A 24,908-nucleotide genomic window follows, 5' to 3' on the forward strand; every position below is an offset into this window, starting at 1 on the left:
TGGAAGGGGTGGTGTGTGACATGGTTCTACCCAAGTGGAAGTCTGCTGACACTGTCTAAGAAAAGTTAACAGGGCCAATTTGGTGGACACTAGTCCATCCTTACTTCTTTTAGCAACTAAGGAGGATGTGATATTTGGAGTTATAGCAACCATTTTGTGATGCCAAAGTACCCTGCACAGGAGAATCACAGAGATCATGACCNGGTGTTTTTAGAAGTGAAAAAAAAAAAAAACCTTCTATTTATTTTTTTGTTACATGTATATGAAAGCATACTATTTATGCATATACATATATATACATACATACATATATATATACATACACACACAATGTAAAATTCTGGTTTTATTTTTTTAATATTTTTTATTTCTAGGAGAGAGAGAGAGAGAGAGAGAACGTGAGCAGGGGAGGGTCAGAGAGAGAGGGAGACACAGACTCTGCAATTGGCTCCAGGCTTTGAGCTGGCAGTCAGCACAGAGCCCGACGCGGGGCTCGAACCCACGAACCACGAGATCATGACCTAAGCGAAAGTTGGATGCTCAACAGATTCAGCTGCCCAGGCGCCCCGTAAAATTCTGGTTTTAAATATCAGTTTCTCCTCATTAGGGTATTGATAGAAGCTGGAGGTTGAAATGATGGACAGAAATTTCTTGGGCCTATTTGGATTTATTATCCTATGTTATTTTGGCTTGCTAATTCAGATTAGTTTCATATCTGCTAACTTCTACTCTTGAAAACAATTTCAGAGCAATCTAAGGCTTTCTGAGTCTATTGAAAATGCAGATTTCCAACAGTATCTATAGATGGTACTTATGTCTTCTCACCACCACAATGCTGAAATATATGGTTTGTTCTTCTTTGGAATATTTAATATGATTGCCAATTCAGCTGGTCTTTCCAGAAACTATGGCATCACTGCTCTTTGGGGGGTCTCCAGTCTGCTTCTCTGTTACCTCTCATGATGCGGGTATATCTCTCTGGTTGGCCCTGCATTATTAGGAGATCTTGTATCCCAATCTTCAGTTTAGATGAGCAAGAAGCATTGCTTGGTGGAATCTGATGTGAGAAAATTTCTTCCTTAATGGAGTCATGAGCTCTATGAAACTTCTTCTGTGGTATTGTCAACATTTTTTTTTTTTTGATGTAGCCATTTTAGATTTGATTATTTAGTAATTTCCTGTTCGTTTAGTGGTAGGCTGCATTTTCATAAAATTACCAGTCCTTATAACATGTATATAGGAGATGCTCAAAAAGGTATATTGTTTAAATGTTAAATGACAAATTGAGACTTAAAAAGACTTCATTGAGTTCTCTTACATTCTCTTAACTGGGTTATAATATAGATTGTATCTAGTTTGAAATTGTGGCTTGGCTTTACAGGAAGAAGTTAATAAATTAACATTTTAATTTAAATAAGCAACAAATTTCCAATAATACCTCAAAACTAACTGTGAAAGGGAAGGTTAGAAAAATTAATGAAGCAACAATGAAAGATTTGAAAACTCAATCAGAAATTATGATTGTTGAGAAAATAATTGCAGTTTTTCACAAATACCAGGGTTGCACAAACACCATAATGGTGATTAAATACATCCCTTGAGATTTTGCCTCTGGTGTTAGATACAGAACTAGAAAAGCCAAAAAAACACAGCTTTGACCTTTATTTAACTCTATTAACCCAACCGAGGATAATGGTGTCTGAAGTGAGGAAAAGTGTTAAGGTACTTCAGGTATGAGAACAAAAGACTGGATGCACTTTTGAGACTGACCAGGCCTGGATTCTTGGAGCCTGTATCTTTTCTTACTTTTTTGAAGCACATTATCCCTGGAGCTACCCACCATTCTAACATTTCCAACACTCTTGTAGTTATATGATATTGATCATAATTTTTCCCACTGCCTAGAATGCCCCTTCTCTGTTGCAAAACTTCTAGTCATATTAAAAGATCCAAATAAAACGTTACCTCTTCTGAGAAGTATTCATAAAGTCCTCAAAACCATCATAGAGATTCCATTTTCTATGCTCCCAGAGCACCTACATCTCACACACGTGCATGCACATAAACACAGTGTTTATATATTATAGTATCATTGGATGTCACGGTAATTTGTTGTCTTTCTTCCTTCCTAGACATTAATTTTGTGATGGTAGGGGCTGTGACTCATTTATCTCACAAAACCAGAGCCTCACAATGCCTGAGACAGAGTAAGTGCTCAATAAGTGTTTGTCAAATGAATGAGTGTCCTGGAAAAGAAGTGACTCAGCGGTAACATTCAATGGTAATTAATATAAATGTATTACAACAGGTCTCTGGATCAGGGCAGAGGGAAAATTCAGGTTAGAGTAAACAATGATTGGTTTTTTAGAATGTATTTTAAAATTTATTTCTGAGGTGGGGGAGGAGCAGAGAGAGAGCGGGAGAAACAGAATCTGAAGCAGGCTCCAGGCTGTAAGCTGTCAGCATAGAGCCTGATGCAGGACTCTAGCTCACTAACCGCGAGATCATGACCTGCACCAAAGTTGGTTGCTTAACCAGCTAAGCAACCCAGCTGCCCATAAACAATGATTATTAACAATTTAGGATTTGTAAATAAGGTGCTTAATTATACTAGTATTTGTCAGGATGCCTTCAGATATAAGAAAGAGATCCTCTGATTCAAGTTGGTTTAAGGAATAAAGGAATTTGTTATCCAATAGAAGAAAGTACAGAGACAGAGAAGGTTGAGAGTATAGTACAATGAGGGGCATCATCTTCTCATTTTCATAATTTTTTTGGCTTTTCTGTCCTCTTTTATTTGGGCTTTAACTCCCAGACTGGGTTCCTTCATGATTGGCAGGTGGTGATTGACAGTATATACATCCTTGTTTAGGGAAGACCTTCCTTTCTACAATGAAGTACACATTCTTTCTTTTAGTCTGATTGGTCCATCTTAGTTTGTTCACTCTCCTGTGTCCGCGTGATGGTCAAGGAATGCCATATAGTGATGGTAAGGTGGTTGGGATTATTGTCATTGGCCGTCTTGAAGGAGACTCTCTCAAAGTTGTAGGGAATTAACTTCCCCCAACCAAACAGGCTGAGTATAGTAGGGTATAATGGTTAAGAGCACAGATATTCTCACTGCCTGTGTTCAAATCCCATCTCTTCTGTTTACCTGCTCTGTGGATTTAGACAACCTATCTAACTCAGTCTCCTTATTTGTAGTGGGGGTGGTATTAGTACGTTATAAATGCCGTGATTTGAGTGAGTTATTAGACATAAACTACGAAGAACACAAGGTAAGCGCTACTGAAGTGTTTGCTCTCACTTCTTGATTATTTAATCACAACTGATGTTGTTTTAGAAAGGCTATAGCAGAGAATAAATTCTATGTAGGCAAGCAGTAATGTTCTTTATGTAACTTTTTGTTTTCTATAAAAATTTGACCTTTAGGATTATCCAGTTTATTTTTGAATGTCTATCAGTATATAATGATGAGTCTCAAATTTAAATGGAAGGGTAATAATGTCAAAAAGCATACACTCACTGTCTATTAAACATGTCTGGAAAATAAGAAAGAATATTAGCTTGTGTATTCTAAGCATGTACATTTTGCAAACTTGGTGGTCATATAAACAAGAATAGACAAAATAACTAAAAGTAATTAAACTAATATATTTTTAGGGTTTAATTAGATTTTTAAACACCACCTACTTTACCCTTTCATTGAAAATAAGAAATCTAGACCACAAGGAATGAAGTGAACTTGTCCAAGCTTATATAGTTTATGGTGAGATTGGTTTCAGAGTCAAAGGTTTTGAATTTCACTCACATACTATTTTACTGGCCTGTATAACATCCCTCTTGAGTGCTAGACCCACATACTTAAATAATTAAACATGGAGATATGTTCTCCTTACTAGGAATTAGCACTGATGCTAGTGTATAGAATCGTGTAAACAGTTGGATTCAGCTAATCACTGTCTTCAAAGCAACTTGAATATAAGCTGTAAAAAGAGCTTTAATAATTAGTATCATGGCACATGCACATGACTAAAAGAGACAAGCAATAGAGGTTACTGGATATAATTTATTTGAGTCATATTTTCAGGAATTTGGTTGCAAATGCTAGCTTGAATTTTTAGATATTAGTAATGACTTAGAATGTCAAGTAGATATCCTGGAGAAAGCTATGTTAATATTTATAAAGAGGAGGGATAATGCATACCTAGACCACATACTGATTAAAATTCCTAAATGTTAGATCTAGGAAGTGTTACATAGAGAATATTGTCAGTGTTGAAGGATGGGGGACTAATCTACAGCTTTCTAAATTTTACGGTATAATTTCAAAGGGAAAATTTCTCGGGCTCAAAGAGACTGCATGAAGCAATTAAAAAAAAAAAAAAAAAGACAGAGGTACCTAATAAGAAGCTCAGCTCTTTGATTATCCCTCCTAAAGCTGCCTTTTAAATTGGTGGCTCACATTTTTATTGCCTTACCAACATGTCTTCCAGGAATCACAAAACACATATACACACTTTGTGTGGTACTTTATAGTCCCTCTCTGATATTCACTGGAAGCATCATAAGCCACTTTACAATTCCTACAGGACCCTGTTTTTATTAGAGTTGCTTCTCATCTGGCAGTTCACTTATTCATGCCGAAGGATGCTATTAAGAACTATTGTGAATTGAAACACTGAAACTGCCCTTCATTTGATGCATAATTAAATAGAGGCATAAGATCAAGATCAAGTAAGTGTTAAAGAGTAGTAATATATTTCAAAATCTACTTTAGAAATTGTAGGCATCTCAAATGCAAGAAACTTTACCTTTCACATACTCCCCAGTGCATAGATTTGCACAATTCAGTGCATTCTTTGGTTTCATGTTATTGTTCATTAAAGATGATTTTACATGAATGTGTTATAATTTCACAAGTTATTAAGAAGCACAAAATGGTTGTCTTTGTTTCTCTAAGTATTTTTTTAAAAGTGCCTGAACACTTTGCTTCTCTTTTTCATGTAGACTTTCTCCCTAGCTTTATGCTTCTTTAGTTATGATGTAAGAGCTATGAACATATCTAGACAAGTGTGTATCTGTGTAGCACAGTGGGTGTGCTAATGTCAGCCTTCATTTATGTGACTCTTTTTTTTAAATGTTTATTTATTTTGAGAGACAGTACAAGTGAGAAGGGGCAGAGATAGAATCTGAAGTAGGCTCCACTCTCAGCACAGAGACAGATGCAGGGCTTGATCTCATGACCCTGAGATCATGACCTGAACTGAAATCAAGAGTCAGATGCTTAACCAATTGAGCCACCCAGGCTTCCCACTTATGTGACTCCTAAACCAATGCTTCTATTTGGGCTTCTTTCTTGTACTGCAGCATTAATCATAAAACAAATATTTGTTGAGCGGCTACTGTGTTCTAGGTGTTTCACATGTAGCAGTGAATCACAAGTCAACATTCCCTGCCGTTGTCGAACTTATATTCTAATGGGTCAGGATGGAGGTTGGAGACGTAGCAGAGGACAGGTAATAAACAAACAAACAAAATAAACTTCAAGTTTACAGAGAACAGTGCTGTGGACTGAAGAAAGCAGGAAATGAGGGTTCACAGTACTGGGATTGGCAGATGGTAGCTATTTTAACTAGGTGGTCAGGGGAGACCTCACTGGGAATGTGATGTGTGACTTAAAAGCTGAAGCAGGCCAGGACAGAAGATACAGGGGTATCGGGGGGGAAGAGAGTTTCAGGCCAAGTAGAATGCATGACCAAAGGCCTTGAGGTGGGAGTGAGCCTGAGGCCTCTGAGGAGCAACCATGCCAGTGTAGCTGGAATGGAGTAAATGAGGAAAGGAAAAGTAGCAAATTCAGAGATGTTGATGGTGCTAGACTGAGTAACCTAAAAGACCACTTTGAGGACTTTGGATGTCACTCTGAATGAAATTGGAGCCATGTGGGGTTTTGCCCAGTAAAGACCTATGCTCTAACATTTTAGCAAGGTTCCTCTGGTAGCTGTGTGTAGAATAGACCAGAATCTATGATCATGGACAAAATATCTCCACAATTAAGGCTTCCAAGCACCTCAGACTTAGCATTGCATCTGTCAACTTCACCCTCTAGTCCTCTCCTTTTTCTGGAGTCTCAATTTTAGTTAATGGCACCACCATTTAAATTAAAAGAATAATATGATTTATCAAACAGCCTGGAAAATAATCTGGAAAACGACTGCAGCATCAGAGTAGAGGAAAGGATACTTGGTATAGTTTTTTTTTTTCCTCCCCCTTGACTCTTTTCTCTTCTTCTTCTAATCTATTGCTGCATGACTTTTAGAAAATGTGTTCAAGTTCTGCCTACTTTATCAAGTATATAAGATGGCAGAAATTTTTCCTTCCCAAAATATTTAGTCTAAGATTTTAATTTTCCCCTGTATTTACAAGATAATATTTCCATATTATTATAATCTTTGAGAATTAGAAGGTTACCTCTGGGATCTTTACATAAAAAAATCCATATTATTAAGGGAGCTGATTGTGGTGATTTGGAAATGGTGAATGGGAAAAGTTGATTCACTGATTAGTTGCATGGAAAAAAAAATTCTCTTTGTTAATACATTTGTCAGAATATCAGCCATTTATATTCATAAATGTGTTTATTATTGAAGAATTTGGGCTAGATGTTCATAGATTAGAGAAAGTACTGAAATATAATGAAGGAAATTAAATTGAAAACAGAAACTGTTCATATTTTATAAGTAACATTATACTGTATATCCAATTCAATTCAGAATTTTGAAAATATATTCTGAATTTTGAAATATATTTTTGTAAGAGTGTTGTTGCTTATACTCAAAAGACGATAGCAAAAAGACTACTTATTGAACATACATATGAGAATCTTTACATACATTAATTTTATTTTTAAGAGAGAGAAAGGATGAGAGTGAGTGGAGGAGTGGGGCAGAGGGAGAGTGAGACTTTTTATCAGGCTCCACCTTCAGTGCAGAGCCCTGTATGGGGCTTGATCTCACAATCCTGGGATTATGACCTGAGCTGAAATCAAGAGTCAGATGCTCAACTGGCTGAGCTACCCAGGTGCCCCTAGAATATAATTCCTTTCTTATCTTTATCAGTACAATGGAGATGTTATTTTTCCTATTTTATATATAAGAAAATGGAAGCACAAATCAGGTTCAAGGTCACATAGTACATTATGGAGTCTGCATTTGAGTCAGATACTATGACTCTAAAGTTTCATTTTCTTTTCATCAAACCTGGCAGTCTCACTCTGATACATATTATGGTTGAGAGGACAGTCATTTTACATATGCTTTTGGTTGTAAAGGGAAAGCCTGGGCTAATAATCCTTTATTTTTCTTTTCCTTTTACTCCAAGTCATATTTAAAAGCAGTATAAGGTGAGAATGCATAATTCAAAAGGAAGGCACACAACTTGGGAGACACAGTATCATATCCTAGGATTCCAAGCATTTCTTTTTATTCCAGCTACAAAGCTGGATGGGTTAAAAAAAAAAAAACAGGTCAAAGTGAAATGGTCAGAAAAATCTGCTTTTGCTCTGGAAGGATATTGCTGGTAGGTGCTAAACCGAATGGATTACATATAGCTCTTTCCAGTCCACTGTACAAGATGGTAACTTCCCACTTTTCAACTCTGAGGGAAAGGATTAGCTTGAAAATTCACCACCAAAATGAATGAGACATACCCAGTCAGCCAAATCTTTGTGGAAGTCACTCAGAAAATTTATATTTTTCACTAGGATGTTTTAAAACTAGTTCCCTCCATACTCTAATTTCCAATTACTCCTGTAACTAAGACTTACATAACCATCAGTTATTCTGACTTCACTGAATACTTAGATTATGTATATGGATTTCTGAATAACCAAATTAAAGTTTTTTTTTAAATGTTTTATTTATTTCTGAGAGAGAGAGAGACAGCATGAACAAGGAAGGGTCAGAGGGAGGGAGATACAGAATCTGAAACAAGTTTCAGGCTCTGAGCTAGCTGTCAGCACAGAGCCCGACATTGGGCGCGAACCCATGAACCGTCATGACCTGAGTCGAAGCTTAACCTACTGAGCCACCCAGGCATCCCCTGAATAACCCAAATTAGTTAAATGTATGTTTTTGTTCCTTGCGTCTTCATGTTTCATTCTTTGTCCATATGTGACTATTAGTTACTCAAAAACAGGAGTCTTTCTATACTTTCTGTGATACCAAAAGTTCAGAAGATTGGAACATAAGCCTGACTTTTCTATTTCTGACATTTGACTCTAGGAAGACATTTATCTTCTTTGGGTCTCAGTTTCCATATCTTTAAAGTGAAAATAATAACTACTTTACCTATTTACTATCGAGGAACTTGCATTATGTGAATACTCTTGGGACAGTAGGAAAGTCTTTAAGGCTTACAGACTTGAACAGTCTCATCTTCACATCATCATGACCTGACATGCAGCCTTTACTCCAGTAAAAACAGACCATACAATCATCTTCATGCTTTTCTTCGTGCTCTTTTCTTTGACTCCAAAGCTTTATTCCAAAAAAAAAAAAAAAAAGCACATGAAAGTAAATAAAAACTAAAGAGAAGAGGAGGAGAAAAAGAACATATATTACATTTCTCCTTTCTCTCTGATATATATATTTTTAAGGACCTAGAAAATTGGGGCAGTGGTTTAGTTGAGCTAGATGACTGAATTTAATTTAAAGATGTATACATAAAAAAGATTCTGTTATGGAAACCAACTTTAATAAACTATTTATAAAAAAAGAATAATAAATGTTAAACATTAAAAAAAATAAAACTGAGACAGAAAAAAAATAGATTCTGTTACATATTTTTGCAAAAATAATGTCCGAGGGAAATGATTGCAATCCTCTAGATAAATTTCTACCTTAGTGGATATATCTATGTAGAATTTAAACAAATCTAACTAGTAACTTTGCTTATGTTTGTAGCATAGCCTAGGGGTCAGCAAATTGCAGGGTCAACAATTTTGGTCCAGCACTGTTTTTTTTAATAGAGTTTTATTGAAATACAACCCATGCTCATCAGTTTATTTATGGGACAGTTAATATTGCGACAGAAACTGTATGGCCCTCAAAGCCTAAAATATTTGCTGTGTTGTCCTTTACAGACATTTGTTGTTCCAGTTAAAAATGAACCAATTTATGTTTCTCTGTAATATAAGGACACTTAGTTCATATACATCCTAATGCCTGGCGTTCTAAGAACAGGGCTGACTTCATGGGCACTTACTTTAATGCTCTACTGTTGCCATCTTGATATAATAATTGTTGAAAAAGTCCATGCATTTTCATTTAGCATAGGGTTCCTCAGCGTAGGTAGTTGGTCCTGTCTAAGAACACATATTTTTGCAACATTTAGAGATCAAGAGTTTCTTCAATTCAAATGTGAGGGAAAAATGAATTCATATTCCTATAATTATGCTTCTACATAAAATCCCAGATTTAACAAATAAAAATACAGGATATCCTGTGAAATGTGAATTTCAAATAAAGAACAAATAACTATTTAGTAGAAGTATGCCCCAAATATTGCCTGCATTTGGTCTGGTAATTTTACTTCTACACAATTGATAACAAGCTCTTTAGGGGTAATAATAAAGTATGCATCATAAATGTCTATATCATAATCATAAAGCATGCTGTAGAAATCATTTTTAAACCAGGATAATTCTTTAGACTATTAAAAATCTCCCTCCTTGCATTTTGACTTTCTTATTGGCATCTTGGGTGAAGATTCTAAACTTTATCAATTCATATTTTTCTGATGAAATGTTAAATGGAACTAAAATTTTAATATTCCCTCAGTGTGCCTTTTCTAGTTATCCCAGCTGTAGATTTTTAGACTTTTCCCAGGGCTGTTAAATTGCCATTCCTGTCTGAACAGATAAAACAAAAAGTAGATTAAGTATTTAAAGGTACAGAGACTTTATAATTGAAAATGAAGCAAGAAGTGATAGAAATGTTGACCAGATGTTATTCAGTATTTTTGGGATTAAAATAATTGAAGTAGCAATATTTTGCTGAAATTTACTTTGCATAAAAATAAAGGTGAATATGCTTCAGATTCTGTGTCTCCCTCTCTCTCTGACCCTCCTCTGTTCACACTGTCTCTCTCTCTCTCTCAGAAATAAATAAAACATTAAAAAAAATAAAAAAAAATAAAGGTGAGTAAATCAAGGGTGGTTTTAAAGAAATAATTTATAAATTAGTGCTATAGTAAGGAAATTATCAAGGTGAACTTGTGTAAGTACAATTTTCTTAGAACAGGGCTAAGATTAATTTTGATATATTTAAGTATTAGGCTGGTGAGTGATATAAATCAATAATGTCAGTAGTCCTTATGGTTCCTCACTTACATGCAAGCAGAATACTCAAAAATATATTTATGAGATTAAATTACTAGTGATAGTCTATTTTAATAAAAAATTTTAAGTTTATTTATTCTGAGAGAGAGAAAGCATAAGCTGAGTAGAAACTGTGAGAGAGAGGGGAAAGAGAGAATCCCAAGCAGGCCCTGCATTGTCAGTGCAAAGTCCGATGTGGGGCTTGAACTCATGAACTGCAAGATCATGACCTGAGTCAAAACCAAGAGTCAGAAGCTTAGCCAACTAAGCCACCCAGGAGACCCATAATCGTCTGTTTTAAAAATTAGTAGCAAACAGGCAGTTATCTGGATATATATATAGCTAACTTGCATTCTTTTTGAACCTTTCTTTGGAAAATAATATGCCAAATCTCTATGTGTAATGTGCTATTTTCTTAAAATGGTACAATTTAAATTATTATATGAATTCATATACTGACAAATCACATACTTAATCTCCCATTTAAAAATGAAATTAATAACCCTCAAAAAGAAACAGAGTACTCAATGGGAAATATATATTATAATCAATTAAGCTGTATGAATTTAGTTTTTAAATAATCACTTAAAGATCAAGCTAGGAAATAGTTTTTCCAAACCATGACTGATGATTTTCAGTTCTGACAACTCAGAATTATTCTATTAACATGCCATTTTAATTTTAATCTGAAAAGTATTTTATGCATATGTTTTTTCATAAAATAAAATCTGAAATTGCTGCAATAAGATTTCCTATATATTTTATATTCTTAAATTATGCACACAGTTAAAAGCTAGTTGTTTCTCTGCATTTTTAGTGAATCATTAAAAATGTCAATAATTTCCTTCATAACAATTTATCCTGCTATAAAAGGAATAGTTTTTAAATTCAGAGACAGGTGCTGGAGAAAAGGAGAGCCTTGATTTTTATAAAATTTTTTGAAGTTATTTCTATGTAATCAAAGCTTGATAAACACTGACTAATGTAATATTAATAGGATTTCTTCTTCCAGGTGTGGGCATAAAGTATATTCATCTTGATGGCCCTTCACACATATTACTGCCATATGGTCTTTCCATTTTCTTTCTAAGTTTTTATTTCAATTCCAGGTAGTTAACAAACAGTGTAATATTGTTTCAGGTGTACAAATTAGTGATTCAATACTTACATATAACACCCAGTGCTCGTCATTATAAATGTCCTCCTAAATCTCTTAATCCATTTAACCCATCCCCCCACTCATCTCTGCTCTGGTAAGGATCAGTTTGTTCTCTATTGTTAAGAGTCTGTTTCTTGGTTTGCATCTCTTTTTTTTCCCATGATTGTTTTGTTTCTTTTCTTTTTAAATTCTTTTTCAGAAAACTTTTTGCAACTTGTTTTATTTATAATGCCAACTTTTAAAAGGTCATTAAACTAAAGTTAACTGACAATAAACTAGACAGAAACTGCTTTAGAGAGATTTCTAACATTTAGAAATATTTAGAGAGGAAAATCTCAAAATGCCATCTTCTATAGAGAACCTACAGTTCAGTTTTATTCAGAGCAAAGAAAAAAGAAACTTTTGATCATACCAGAAGGAACTCAGCCATAAGTTTGGAATCTGTACTCAAACTACACAGGCAAGGAAGAAAATATTCTGCTAAAACAACCGATTTACTGCTCTATTTGTCTACTGTTTGTCTAATGTTAACAATTGTAAACAGAGCAGTGCAACTAGTATTGGGAACAATCCTTACGGTGGTACAGTTTCGGTCATAACATTTCACTTCTCTTCACTCCACTGGTTCTTTTTGTGTACTTGGGCCTCTTATTCTTCAGTAAAGTCATTTTTGATATTACAGGTCTTGTAAATCTCCTCAGGATTTTTCCTGTTAATCATATTGGCAACAATCTTGCATGTAAGATCAAACATGCTGTCTTAGTAGTTTGCAGCCAGAATAAGTTCAAAAAGTATTCCTTGGTCAACTTTTAGGAGTTCTTGGTCCCAAACAGGGATTTCATGTTTGCTTTTCTTTGTTCTCATCCTTAGGAGGAGGGGGATTATTCTTGCGGTGGGTGCACCACTGAATGACCTTTTAGAATATTACTGCATTAACATTTGGTAAAGTTACTGGGTCATTATCCCCTTCATCATTCCCAAATCTTCTAGCATCGTCTTGATAGTCACAGACTATTGGGAAATTTTCATCATCAGCTTCAAAAATCTCTCCATCAGAACTCTGCAACTTAATTGAAGACATGGTGCTTGGTCTCAAAGAGACTGGGCCAGAGGCTGACAAGAGCGGAGTAGCCACAGCTACAAGAAGAGAAAGGCAGAGAATAAGGCAACTACCTGTTTTGTTTCTTAAATTCTACACATGAGTGAAGTAATATGGTATTTGTCTTTCTCTGACTAACTTATTTTGCTTAGCATTATACTATAGCTCCATCCATGTCATTGCAAATGTCAAGATTTCATTCATTTTTTATGGCTAAGTAATATTCCAGTGTGTGTATGTGTGTGTGTGTGTGTGTGTGTGTGTGTGTGTGTCTATCTTCTTTATCCATTAATCAATCATTAGCCCAATCACTTGGGCTGTTTCCATAATTTGGCTATTATAGATAATGCTGCTTCAAACATAGGGGTGCATGTATCCCTTTGAATTAGTATTTTTGTATTCTGTAAATAGTAGTGCAATTGCTGGATAGATAGTTCTATTTTTAACTTTGTGAGGAATGTCCATACTGTTGTTATTAGTCTGCATTCCCACCAACAGTGCAAGAGGGTTCCCCTTTCTCTACATCCTCATCACCACCTGTTGTTCCTTATGTTGTTATTAGCCATTTTGACAGGTGTGAGGGGATATCTCATGTAGTTATGATTTGCATTTCCCTGATGATAAGTGATGTAGAGTATCTTTTCATGTGTCTGTTGGCTGTCTGTATGTCTTCTTTTGAAAAATGTCTACTCATGTCTTCTGTGCATTTTTAATAGGATTATTTGGTTTTTGGGTGTGGGGTTTCATAACTTCTTTATATATTTTGGAAACTAACCCTTTATTGGACATATCATTTGCAAATGTCTTTTGCCATTTTCTAGGTTGCCTTATAGTTTTGTTGGTTATTTCTTTTGCTGTGCATAGGGTTATTTTGATGTAGTCTCTATAGTTTACTTTTTTATTTTGCTTCTTTTGCATCAGGTGATATATCTAGGAAAAGTTGCTATGGCTGATGTCAAAGAGTTACTGCTTGTGTTTTTCTCTAGGATTTTTATGGTTTTAGATCTCACAAGTCTTTAATCTGTTTTTAATTTATATTTGTGCATGGTGTAGGAAAACAGTTTGGTTTCATTTTTTTGTATGTAGCTGACCAGTTTTTCCAACACCATTTGTTGACAAGACTATTTTTTCCCCACTGGATATTTTTTCCTGCTTTGTCAAGGATTAATTGACCATATAATTGTGGGTTCATTTCTGGATTTTTTAATACTGTTCTGTTGATCAGTCTGTATAATTTTGTGCCAGTACAATACTCTTTTGATCATTACAGCTTTGTAATATAACTTAAATCCAGAATAGTCATGCCTCCAGATTTACATTTCTTTCTCATGACTGCTCTGTCTCTTTGGGGTCTTTTATGGTTCCACACAAATTTTAGAATTGCTGTTCTAGCTCTGTGAAAAATTCTGTTGGCATTTTGATAGAGATTGCATTAAATCTGTAGATTGCTATGGGAAGCATAGACATTTTAACAATACTTATTCTTCCAACCCATAATGGAATATCTTTATATTCTTTGTGGTTGTTTTTAATTTCTTTTATCTATGTTATATAGCTTTCAGAGTACAGGTCTTTTACCTCTTTGGTTAGGTTTATTCCTATGTATCTTATTTTTTGGGTAATATTATAAATGGGGTTAATTCATTAATTTCTTTTTCTTCTGCTTTATTATTGATGTATAGAAATGCCACAGATTTGTACACATTGATTTTGTATCCTGCAACTTCACTCAATTTGTGTACCAGTTCTAGCAGTTTTTGGTGGAGTCTCTAGGGTTTGTTATATATAGTATCATGTCATCTACAGATATTGAAAATTTTACTTCTTCCCTTCCTATTTGTTTTTCTTTTCTTTTTTTAAATGTTTATTTATTTTTGGGAAAGAGAGACAGAGCATGAGTGGGGGAGGAGCAGAGAGAGAGGGAGATACAGAATTTGAAACAGGCTCCAAGCTCCGAGCTGTCTGCACAGAGCCTGACGCAGGGCTCAAACTCAGAACTGTGAGATCATGACCTGAGCTGAAGTGGGCCTAGGTACTCCACTTCCTTTCCTATTGGAATGCCTTTTATTTCTTTTTGATGTCTGATTGCTGTGCCTAGAACTTCCAGTGCCATGTTGAATAAAATGGTGACAGTGGACATTGCTGTCTTGTTCCTGACCATAAAGAAAAAGGTCTCAGTTTTTCCCCATTTAGGATGATATTAGCTGTGGGTTTTTCATATATGGCCTTTATTTCATTGAGGTATATTCTCTCTAACCCTACTTTGTTGAGGGTTTTTATCATGAATGTATATTGTACTTTAACAAATACTTTCTCTGCATCTGTTGGAAGGATTACATAGTTCTTATCCTTTTATTAATGTGATTTATTAGGCTTATTGATTTGTGAATATTGAACCACAGGCATAAATCCCACTTGATTGTGGTGGATGATTTTTTTAATGTATTGTTGGATTCAATTTTTTAGTATTTTATTGAGAATTTGCATCCTTGTTCATCAGGGATGAACCTGTAGTTCTCTTTTTTAGTGGTATCTTTATCTGGTTTTAGTGTCAATTAATGCTACCCTCATGGAATGAATTTAGAAGTTTTCCTTCATTTTCTATTTTTTTGGAATAATTCAAGAGGAATATGTATTAACTCTTATTTAAATATTTGGTAGGATCAGTCTGTGAAGCCCTCTGGACTTGGAGTTTTGTTTGTTTGCTGTTCTTTGATTACTGATTCCATTTCTTTGCTGGTTATCGAACTGTACAAGCTTTCTATTTCTTCCTGTTTTACTTTTGATAATTTATATGTTTCTAATAATTTATCCATTTCTTCTAATGACAGTTTGTTGACATTTATAGTTTTTTATAATATTCCGCTAGTATGGTTTGTATTTCTGTGGTGTTGGTTGACATTTCTCCTCTCTTGTTTGTGATTTTATTTACTTACTTGGGTTATTTCTCCTTTCTTTCTGATAAACCACTCATTAGATGTTTACCAATTTTATAGATTTTTTTTTCAAAGAACAAGCTTCTGGTTTTATTGATTTGTTTTATTGTTTTTGTTTGTTTTTGTTTTTAGTTTCTACATCATTTATTTCTGCTCTAATCTTCATTATTTCCTTTCTTGTGCTGACTTTAGGCTTCATTTACTATTCTTATTCTAGCTCCTTTAGGTGTAAGTTTATATTGTTTATTTGAGATTTTTCTTGCTTCTTGAGGTAGACCTGTATTGCTATATACTTTCTTCATAGGACCGCTTTTGCTTGCATACCAAAGATTTTTTACTGTTGTATTTTCTTTTTCATTGGTTTCCACGTGCTTTTTTATTTCTTCTTTGATTATCTAGTTGACCCATTCATTGTTTAGTAGCATGCCATTTAGCCTCCATGTATTCGTGCTTTTTCCAGATTTTTTTTGTGGTTAACTTCTAGTTTCAATGTGTTATGATCAGAAAAGGTGCATGGTATGACTTCAGTCTTTTTTTGTATTTGTTGAGGCCTGTTTTGTTACCTAATATGTGATCTACTCTGGAGAGTGTTCCCTGTACACTTGAAAAGAATGTGTATTCTGCTTTTTAAGATGGAATGTTCTGAATATATCTGTTAAGTCCATCTGGCCTAGTGTCGTTATTCAAAGACATTGTTCCCTTGTTTACTTGCTGTTTAGATGATCTATTGATATAAGTAGGGTGGTAAAGTGCCCTACTATTGTTGTGTTATTATCCATTAGTTCCTTTGTGTTTGTTATTAAATGTTTTATATATTTGAGTGCTTTCATGTTGGGTGCATAAATATTTATAACAAATTGTCCCCTTTGTTATTATAGTGTCCTTCTTTGTCTCTTTGTTGGTCTTTGTTTTAAAGTCTATTTTGTTCAAAAGAAGTATTGTTACTCCAGCTTTATTTTGACATCCAATTGCATGGTAAATGTTTCTCCATCCCCTAAATTTCAATTCTGCAGGTGTCTTTAGGTCTAAAATGAGTCTCTTGTAGGCAAATATTGATGTTCTTTTTTAAAATCCATTCTGATATTCTATGTATTTTGATTGGAGTGTTTAGTCCATTTACATTCAAAGTAATTATTGATAGATATGTATTTATTGCCATTTTATTACTGGTTGTTTTTTTTTTCTGGAGGTTTTCTCTGGTCCTTTCTTGTTTTTCTATCATATTTTACCGATTTTCTTTAGTGATATATTTGGATTTCTTTCTCTTTATTCTTTGCATGTTTATTAGTGGTTTTTAATATATGGTTATCTTCTTCATATAGCAATTTATATTAAGTTGGTGGTCATTTAAATTTGAACCCATATTTTTCTCCTCTCCTCCCCACGTTTTAGGTATATATAATTATATTTTATATTCTTTTCTTTGCTGTGAGTTCCTTGACTTACTTTTACAAAAATAATCATTTTTACAGCTTTTATGTTAACTGCCTTTATATTGCCAGCTTTGGTCTCTCCTTTCCACTTAAAGGGTCCCTTTTACCGTTTCTTGCAGGGCTGGTTTAGTGTCATGAACTCCTTTATCTGGGAAATTCTTTATCTTTCCTTCTATTCTAAAGGATAGCCTTGCTGGATAGAGTATTCTTGGCTGCACATTTTTTTCCATTCAGCACTTTGAATATATGCCACTCCCTTCTGACTTGCCAAATTTCTGTTGAAAATTCTCCAGCTAGCCTGATGCATGTACCCTCATAAGTTAAGGACATCTTTTGTCTTGCTACTTTTAAGATTTTTTTGTCACTATATTCGTAAATTTAATTACTGTATGTCTTAGTGTGAGCCTGATTTTATTGATTTTGATGGGACTTCTCTGTGGCTCTTGGCTCTGGATGCCTATTTCCTTCCTCAGATTAGGGAATTTTTCAGCTATTATTTTTTCAAATAAATATTCTGCCTTCTTTTGTCTGACTTCTTCTTCTGGTACTCCTATAATATGAATGTTATTGTGTTTGATGGAGTCACTGAGTTTCTTAAGTTTGATTTTGTTTCTTCTTTCCTTCTTTTGTTGAGCTTTATTGTTTTCCATTACTTTATGTTCTAGGTCATTAATTTGTTCCTCTGATTCTTCCAGCCTTGTGTTCATTGCATCAACATGTTTCTAATCTTGCTTATTGTACTCTTCATCTCTCATTAATTCTTTTTTTTTTCCTTCTTTAAATTTAAATTTTAGTTAGTTAACATGCAGTGCAATATTGATCTCAGGAGTAGAATTTAGTGATCATCACTTATATACAACACCCAGTGCTCATCACAAGAAGTGCCCTCCTTAATACCCACCACCTTTCTGGCCCATCTGCCACCTCCCTCCCTCCATCAACCCTAAGTTTGTTCTCTATCATTAAGAAAGTCTTTTGTGGTTGGATTTATTCTTTGTTAATGCTTTTATCTCTGAGGTAAAAGTTTCACTGATGTTTTCTATTCTTTTCTCAAGCCCAGTGAAGATCCTTATGACTGTTGCTTTAAATTCTCCATCAGGCATGTTATTTATATCTGTTTCACCTAGATCTCTGGCCATAGCCTTATCTTTCTCTTTCATTTGAATTAAATTCCTTTGTCTTCACATTTTGTCTAAGATTCTGCTTTGTCTCTGTGTTAGAAAGCTAATTATATCTCCTGCTTCTAAAAGTAATGTCCTTATGAAGAAGAGGTTATGTAGTGCCCATAGCATGGCACGACAAGGAAGTGTCTCTGGTGTGTGCTGCATGCACTCTACTATTGTTTTTTGGCTGCTCAATTCTCTAGGCCAGATACTGCCTGCTGTGAGTGGTATCTGGTCCTTGGCCTGAATATGGTGGGTTTTAATTAGATGTGCTCTGGTCTGCTTGTGAAATGAGACCTGTCACTGCCTCCACCAGAACTGAGGCTCTACTAAACTCTCTGGTCAGGAGACATGGTGTGGGCAGGGATTTGTGCTGGTCTTCTGGGAAGGGTCCCCGTGCTGGGACTGAGGCAAGTGTGTCGGAGAGGGGCAGTTCCATCAGGGCACAGGGTGGTAGGGCCTGATGTATACATGTTAGGGCAGCCAGTGTCCCATTGTGCTCTTCCCACAGGTGATTCTGTGTATATGCTGAGGGATGTGGGAGGGAAATGGTGCTAGTCAGCTCCTTTGTTCCTGGAGAAGTGATTCCGTGAATGCTACCTCTCAGAGATGCACTTCAAGAAGAATGAATAATCTCCTCGCTGTGTGCCCCAGGCACTTTCAGACTGCTGTCACCATACTGTCCCTGGATTGTTAGCTTGCCTTCTCTCCAGAAGCAATGCAGTGCCCTCTGGCCTCTATCCTAGCCAAGCCCACTGACCTTTAAAATGCTAGGCTTTAAACCTTGCTGGTTGCAACAACTAACAAAATTTAGCCCCTTTTGTTTTCCAAGCATTTGGGAAGCATTCCACTTTTGCATTTGTCTGTATTCTGCTCTCTCTCTCTCTCTTACCCTTCTCCACATCCATGGCTCCCTCCCCTCTGTAGCAGCTACCATCTGTTACTCCCCTAAATGACATCTCCACATTTCCTACCTTCTTCAACATGGCCTCTTATCTCCCTTTAGTTGCAGAGTTTTCTCTACCAGTCTTTCTCTATCAGTCTTCAGGTCAATATCTGGGGTATTTAGGATGACCTGATAGTTATCTACTTCTGTTCATGGAACAAGGTGAGCCTAGGGTCCTCCTACTCCACTACCATCTTTGGAACTCCATATAGTCTTATCATAATGGTTATTTTCTTATTTTGTTCCAACCAAATTTCAGCTCATTGAAAATATTTTAGTGATGCATAATTGATGTGTTTGTGGGTGGGTGTGGGTAGTAGACAGGAAGAAATTAATCTTGACATGAAATGCAACTTTTCTCTTTCTGTTGGGATTTAATTAGGATCTTTATGTTTAAACTTACCAAAAATTTAATGGGATTTTGATGGCCAAACTTTAGTTGTCTTGTAAGCTCATAATAGGAGTTGAAAATGTCAATGTATGGAATATTTGTTTAAATTTTCATTCTTGCTTTCTCTGAAGGAGCAAGTTTAGTGGTCTTGTAGAACTATAGTTGAATGTTGCAATGCTTTGAAGTATACATAGTCTTATATCTTAATAAAATGAGTGTAATGCAACATGAACTTCAACTACATTCTGAAGTCGTTGTTCATAAAGGACTCAAATCAAGACATAAAGCTACATTGACTGAAACCATACCTTACCTGGGAATCTGTCTTCATTCATTCCGTAAATATGTATTGAATGCCTATCACATACCTGTACTATTCAAGGTGCTGAGGATACAAACATAAATAAAAGGTATTTGTTCCTCAAGAACTTCACTGTACAATGGGTAACACACATTTATAATTGCAAGGTAGAGATAGTGATAGAAATATACATATAGCATCTTGGGAACATTCTGGAGTGGCAGTTTTCCCAGTCTGGATCTGGCAAGAGTTGTCTGACAAGAATTTTAAGATGAATTTGTATCTTAACTGAATATTACATATAAAAATAAGTGAAAAATTAGAAATATATGGGAGAAGGATATCAGACAGAAGAAATTGCTTAAGGATAAGGAAAGGGAGAAAGAATGTGGTTTTGTGTGAGGTAATGATAATAAGGAGATCAGGACAGGAAAGAAGTAAGGTAGAGAGGCAAGTGGTGATCATATCAGGTAAGACAGAGAAACCTGATCTTACATAAGGTGGGCACATCCATATAAGTATTGTTTTATATTTTGTTTGTTTGCTTTCCCTGTGTAATAATGCCATTCTTTGAGAATCTCTGAATATTTTTAGTTTGATTGTACATAATCCCCAAGGCTGGTCTAAACATCTTTTGGGACAGATTCTACCTTGTAACGGATTTTGCTGCCAGATGAGAAAATATTCTAGAGACTTGAGAATAGTATTATCTATATGTCTTTTTTCAAATAATTTTAATATTCTTCAAAGTATATATTTATATTTTTTGCCATCCCCAGAATAAACATGTAGGGGTAACTGTGAGAATGCTCCCCTTTCATTTTTTATTCATTGGGGGTTTTATGTTTTCATGACTCACAAGACAAACTGTGACAGTCACAATACATTATTATTAGACATAAAACATTTTTTCTTTTAAGTCAAGGAAAGCAATTCACCAAAGCCATTGAAAACATGCTTCCAAGTGAAACCAGGTAAATTGGATTTACAGTGCTTTGGGAGTATACATTTCTCATGTGCAAAGCTTATAATAATTTGAAATGATATTGATAAATATTTAGGGACAGCCATATCAACCTCGCAAGAAATTCATTCTCACTATGGAAATGGTCTTCAGTCATACCTGTAATAGAGAACATAGAATTCTTCAGCATATTGTTCTAACATGGAATAGAAAATTAAGTTCCAAGCACATCTGTCATTTCATATTTTCTGGAACTATCTTTGAAACTCTTGAGGATAAGTTAAAGTGATGGCTTCCTCCCTAAATTCTTACATGTTGGGTAGCACATTCAGAAACTGATTGATGTAATATGCAATTCACAGTACTGAATTGAAATCTTAGAGGAAAATATATTTAAGGTTTGATGTTCTTTACTATACTAGCTTGTGTCCTATAAACGAATTCCAAAATAACCTTAAAACTCTGGCATAATGTACTGTAATGATCTTTAACTTGTCACTAATTATATGCTAAGTTTTTCTTCTATTTTTTAAATTAATTACATTTCTTTCATTATATTTGGCATATAACAATTCCAAACTGCACTATGATCTTGAAACATAACTGTCCACTGTAAGTCTGGTAAGGTGGAAAGTTAGTATTGGATATTTAGACACCCAGGTAATAAAACAGAAGCTTGCTTCTTACTTATCATGTGAATTCCTCACACACTTAGATCCCCCCCCTTTTTTTTTATAAAGTCACACCTGCCAATGAGAATCAAATATGTGAGCACAGGCTTAGAGCTGGATTTTTAATGTTTAAAAAATAAAATTCCATATTTAATTAGCATGATACATGTACCATTTGGATTACCCTACATGCTGTAATAATTAAAAGGCTTCTCTTTTTCTGAGAGAAATCTATTGATAGAAGTTTCTGTTTCTACTCTTTCTCTTTTGAAATGAATATGCATATGTATTAAGATATCTTAACTCTATATTTATATCTATATATTTATTGGGTTATATATTCAGGGATACATTTACAGAGAATATATAGGAGAGAAACTTAACAATGAATCTTGTATCAGTGGGCACCAAGAATACAGTGTCATCTGGAAATATTCCCTATTAAATGTGACTAGGTAAATAATATGTATTAATATTTTATTAGTAATTATTAATTGCAAAAATTTTAAAATAGGAATAAATGATGTATTCACTGTCTCCTATTACTTACTGATAAAATATGGAAACTGTGTCAGGGTTCCAAAGACCATGGCCAATTTTAGAGATTCATAGGAGAACTCACAGGAATAAGGATATAGTTATACATACAGCTAGGATTTACTAAAGTGAAAGGATGCAGGTGCCTGAGTGGCTCAGTCGAATAAGCATCTGGCTTCAACTCAGGTCATGATCTCATGGTTTATGAGTTAGAACCTTGCATCGGACTCTGTGCTGACAGCTCAGAGCCTGGAGCCTGCTTCAGATTCTGTGTCTCCCTGTATCTCTGCCCCTCCCCTGCTTGTACTCTGTCCCTCTCAAAAATAAACGTTAAAGAAAATCAAAGTGAAAGGATGCAAAGTACAATTAGCAAAAGAAAAAAAAAACATACAGGGTGAAGTCTGAAGGAAACCATGCTCAAGCTTCCAAGAGTCTTCTCCTAGTAGAGTATCACAGGACATGAATAGTTTCTCCAGCAACAAATTGTGACAATATGGTTACTAGGGAAGCTCAGTTGGGACTTAGGGCCCAAGATATTTATTGGGGGCTAATCATGTCCCCTCTGTCTGGCACTGTCTGGCACATACCAAAATTTGAGAGTATCACTAGGTAAGCAGGTGTTCAGCATAAACCACATTGCTTGCACATACAGTTTTGATATTCCAATCAATTCTGGCAATGGTGGAAGCATCCCTCCAATCCAAGTTTCCATACTTTAGTCAATGGCTGAACTTTCAAGCAGGGCTTTTTAAGGATAGCAGTCTCAGGCCTGCTATTAACTTTTTACTACACAGAAATCAAATGTATTAAACTATTTAGATTCTTGTTTGGGTATTAAAACTTTTTCCCCCTAGAGTATTAATGTGCTTTAGTAACTGAATTTACACACTGATTGGGAGATATTAACTTCAAGGTTTCTTTAGGCCAACCAAACATCTGGTGTCTATAAATTTTAGATTACTGTGAAATAAATAAGGATTGATTTTCATTGCAATAGAGAAATTGTATTTAAGATGTTATTTCTATAAATGGTGAGTCTCATTCATTTTTGGTAATTTTTATATAACTTCTATTTTAAGGATAAGGTTCTCTGACCAAACTTGGGGAAAAACACAAGCTGAGGTATATATAGTGCTATGTAGTGACTATGTTTTCTTAAATTTGGGAAATAAAGAAAGAGAAGAAATGCATATGTTCATTATTTAAATTAATAGTGCTGATTTTGGGTTCTTGAAGTTTAATTTTCAATTACTCTATGTTCTTCAAATAATTCTTTATACTCACCCAGACTGTTCATTTTAATTTTTTTAATGTTTATTTTTACTTTTTATTTTTTTGAGAAAGAGACAGAGTGCAGTTGGGGGAGTGGCAGAGGGAGAAGGAGACACAGAATCTGAAGCAGGCTCCAGGTTCTGTGTTGTCAGCACAGACTCTGATGTGGGTCTCAAACTCATGATCCTCAATATTATGACCTGTACCAAAGTTGGAGACTTAACTGACTGAGTGACCCAGGAGCTCCCAGACTGAATATTTTAATGCACAAATCTGATAATATGATGCTTATTCTGAACCCCTTCTATCATCATGATTGCTCTGACTTTCAGTCACTCACATTTCTCTCTGTTCCCTCCATTACTGTGTTTTTGCCAATATTAGTCCTTCTGCCTGACATTCTCTACTTTTCTCTTTTTATCTATCTTGCTTCTTATCATTCTTCAGCTTTCAGCCCATGTATCACTTCCTTAATATTTTTAACTGGCCAGGATTGGTCCTATTGTAATAAATGGGTCAGCATAGAATCATATACTTTCTTTCCCTGGAAGTGGTCACAGTTGAAAATTGACATTTCTTGAAATGATATTGATTAATGTCTTTACTTCCCATTAGACTGAAAACTCCAGTATATCCTCAGCGTGTAGCAGAATTCCAGGCCTGTTGTGTGTATTCAATAAATGTTTATAACATGAAAACCTTGGGCCGTTTTAAGTTGTTCATACCCTTGGATCATCAGAATTGAGGTAGAGATCTAACTCTCTTACATATGGAATTTTGTATATATATATATGGCAAGTAAGCTACAGCTAAAACAAGACCTTAAAAAAACCCTGTGGCGGGGCACCTGGGTGGCTTAGTCGGTTAAGCGTCCGACTTTCACTTGGGTCGTGATCTCGCGGTTCGTGGGTTCGAGCCCCACGTCAGGCTCTGTGCTGACTGCCAGCTCAGAGCCTGGAGCCTGTTTCAGTCTGTGACTCCCTCTCTCTCTGACCCTCCCCTGCTTACACTGTCTCTCTCTCTCTCTCCTAGAAATTAAAAAAAAAAAAAAGTTTAAAAAAAACAAAACTCTGTGGCATATTTAAGTCATTAATGTGGAGGGGTGTTATGCTCACTGTGCAGAGGAAGAATGGACCCCTACTCAAAATTTATTTCATATATTGAGACTAGAGATGTGATCCTGCACCAAGTGTGTGTGAAAAGACTTATCACTCACATAGTGAGGCTTTCTGGGGAGAGTAGGGCATATTCCTAAGGTGGCCCACACAGAAGACCATCCAGTGAGCCTTTTTGTTGCACAGGATATCAGTCTTTCTCCTAAGCACTCTGAACAAAAGGCCAATTCCTGGTTGAAACATACATCCTGAGCTTAGCATTAGTGGTGGTATATGTTGGAATCAAGACACATGTTTTAATCTAAGATACACAGATCTTGACCAAGACACATGATCCAGGGCCACTTTAAGGAAAGCCCCAATTCCATACTCAAGTCCCTAGATGCCAAATAGTGAAATGTCCTACATAGATCAGTTAAATCCTAACAGAAGCTCAGTAGACCTCAGCAAATGTAGCACAACATAGCCCAGCTCAAAGCACAAGTTGGTCAGCAGGCAGCAGCTCAAAGTGCATGCTCTTCAGCAGGCAGAAGAGTCCGTTAG

General features: G+C 35.3%; 1 protein-coding gene and 1 pseudogene across 11 annotated transcripts in view; one reads left to right on the forward strand and one right to left on the reverse strand.

The window, feature by feature from the left end:
- Positions 1-24,908, forward strand: part of MAPK10 (mitogen-activated protein kinase 10) — a 291,326-nt gene that overhangs the window by 99,834 nt on the left and 166,584 nt on the right. For 2 of the 11 annotated variants that reach the window (XM_077765157.1, XM_077765159.1), the window contains exon 3: positions 2,133-2,207. The exons of the other annotated variants lie outside the window; for them this stretch is intronic. The gene's annotated coding sequence lies outside the window, so the exon portion shown is untranslated. The remainder of the gene's footprint in view (positions 1-2,132; positions 2,208-24,908) is intronic. 11 annotated transcript variants of the gene reach the window in all.
- LOC144232302 (S-phase kinase-associated protein 1 pseudogene) lies at positions 12,141-12,618 on the reverse strand (annotated as a pseudogene).

This window comes from Crocuta crocuta, unplaced genomic scaffold (assembly GCF_008692635.1).
Source record: "Crocuta crocuta isolate KB4526 unplaced genomic scaffold, BGI_CrCroc_1.0 scaffold134, whole genome shotgun sequence".
Taxonomy (NCBI): Eukaryota; Metazoa; Chordata; class Mammalia; order Carnivora; family Hyaenidae; genus Crocuta; species Crocuta crocuta.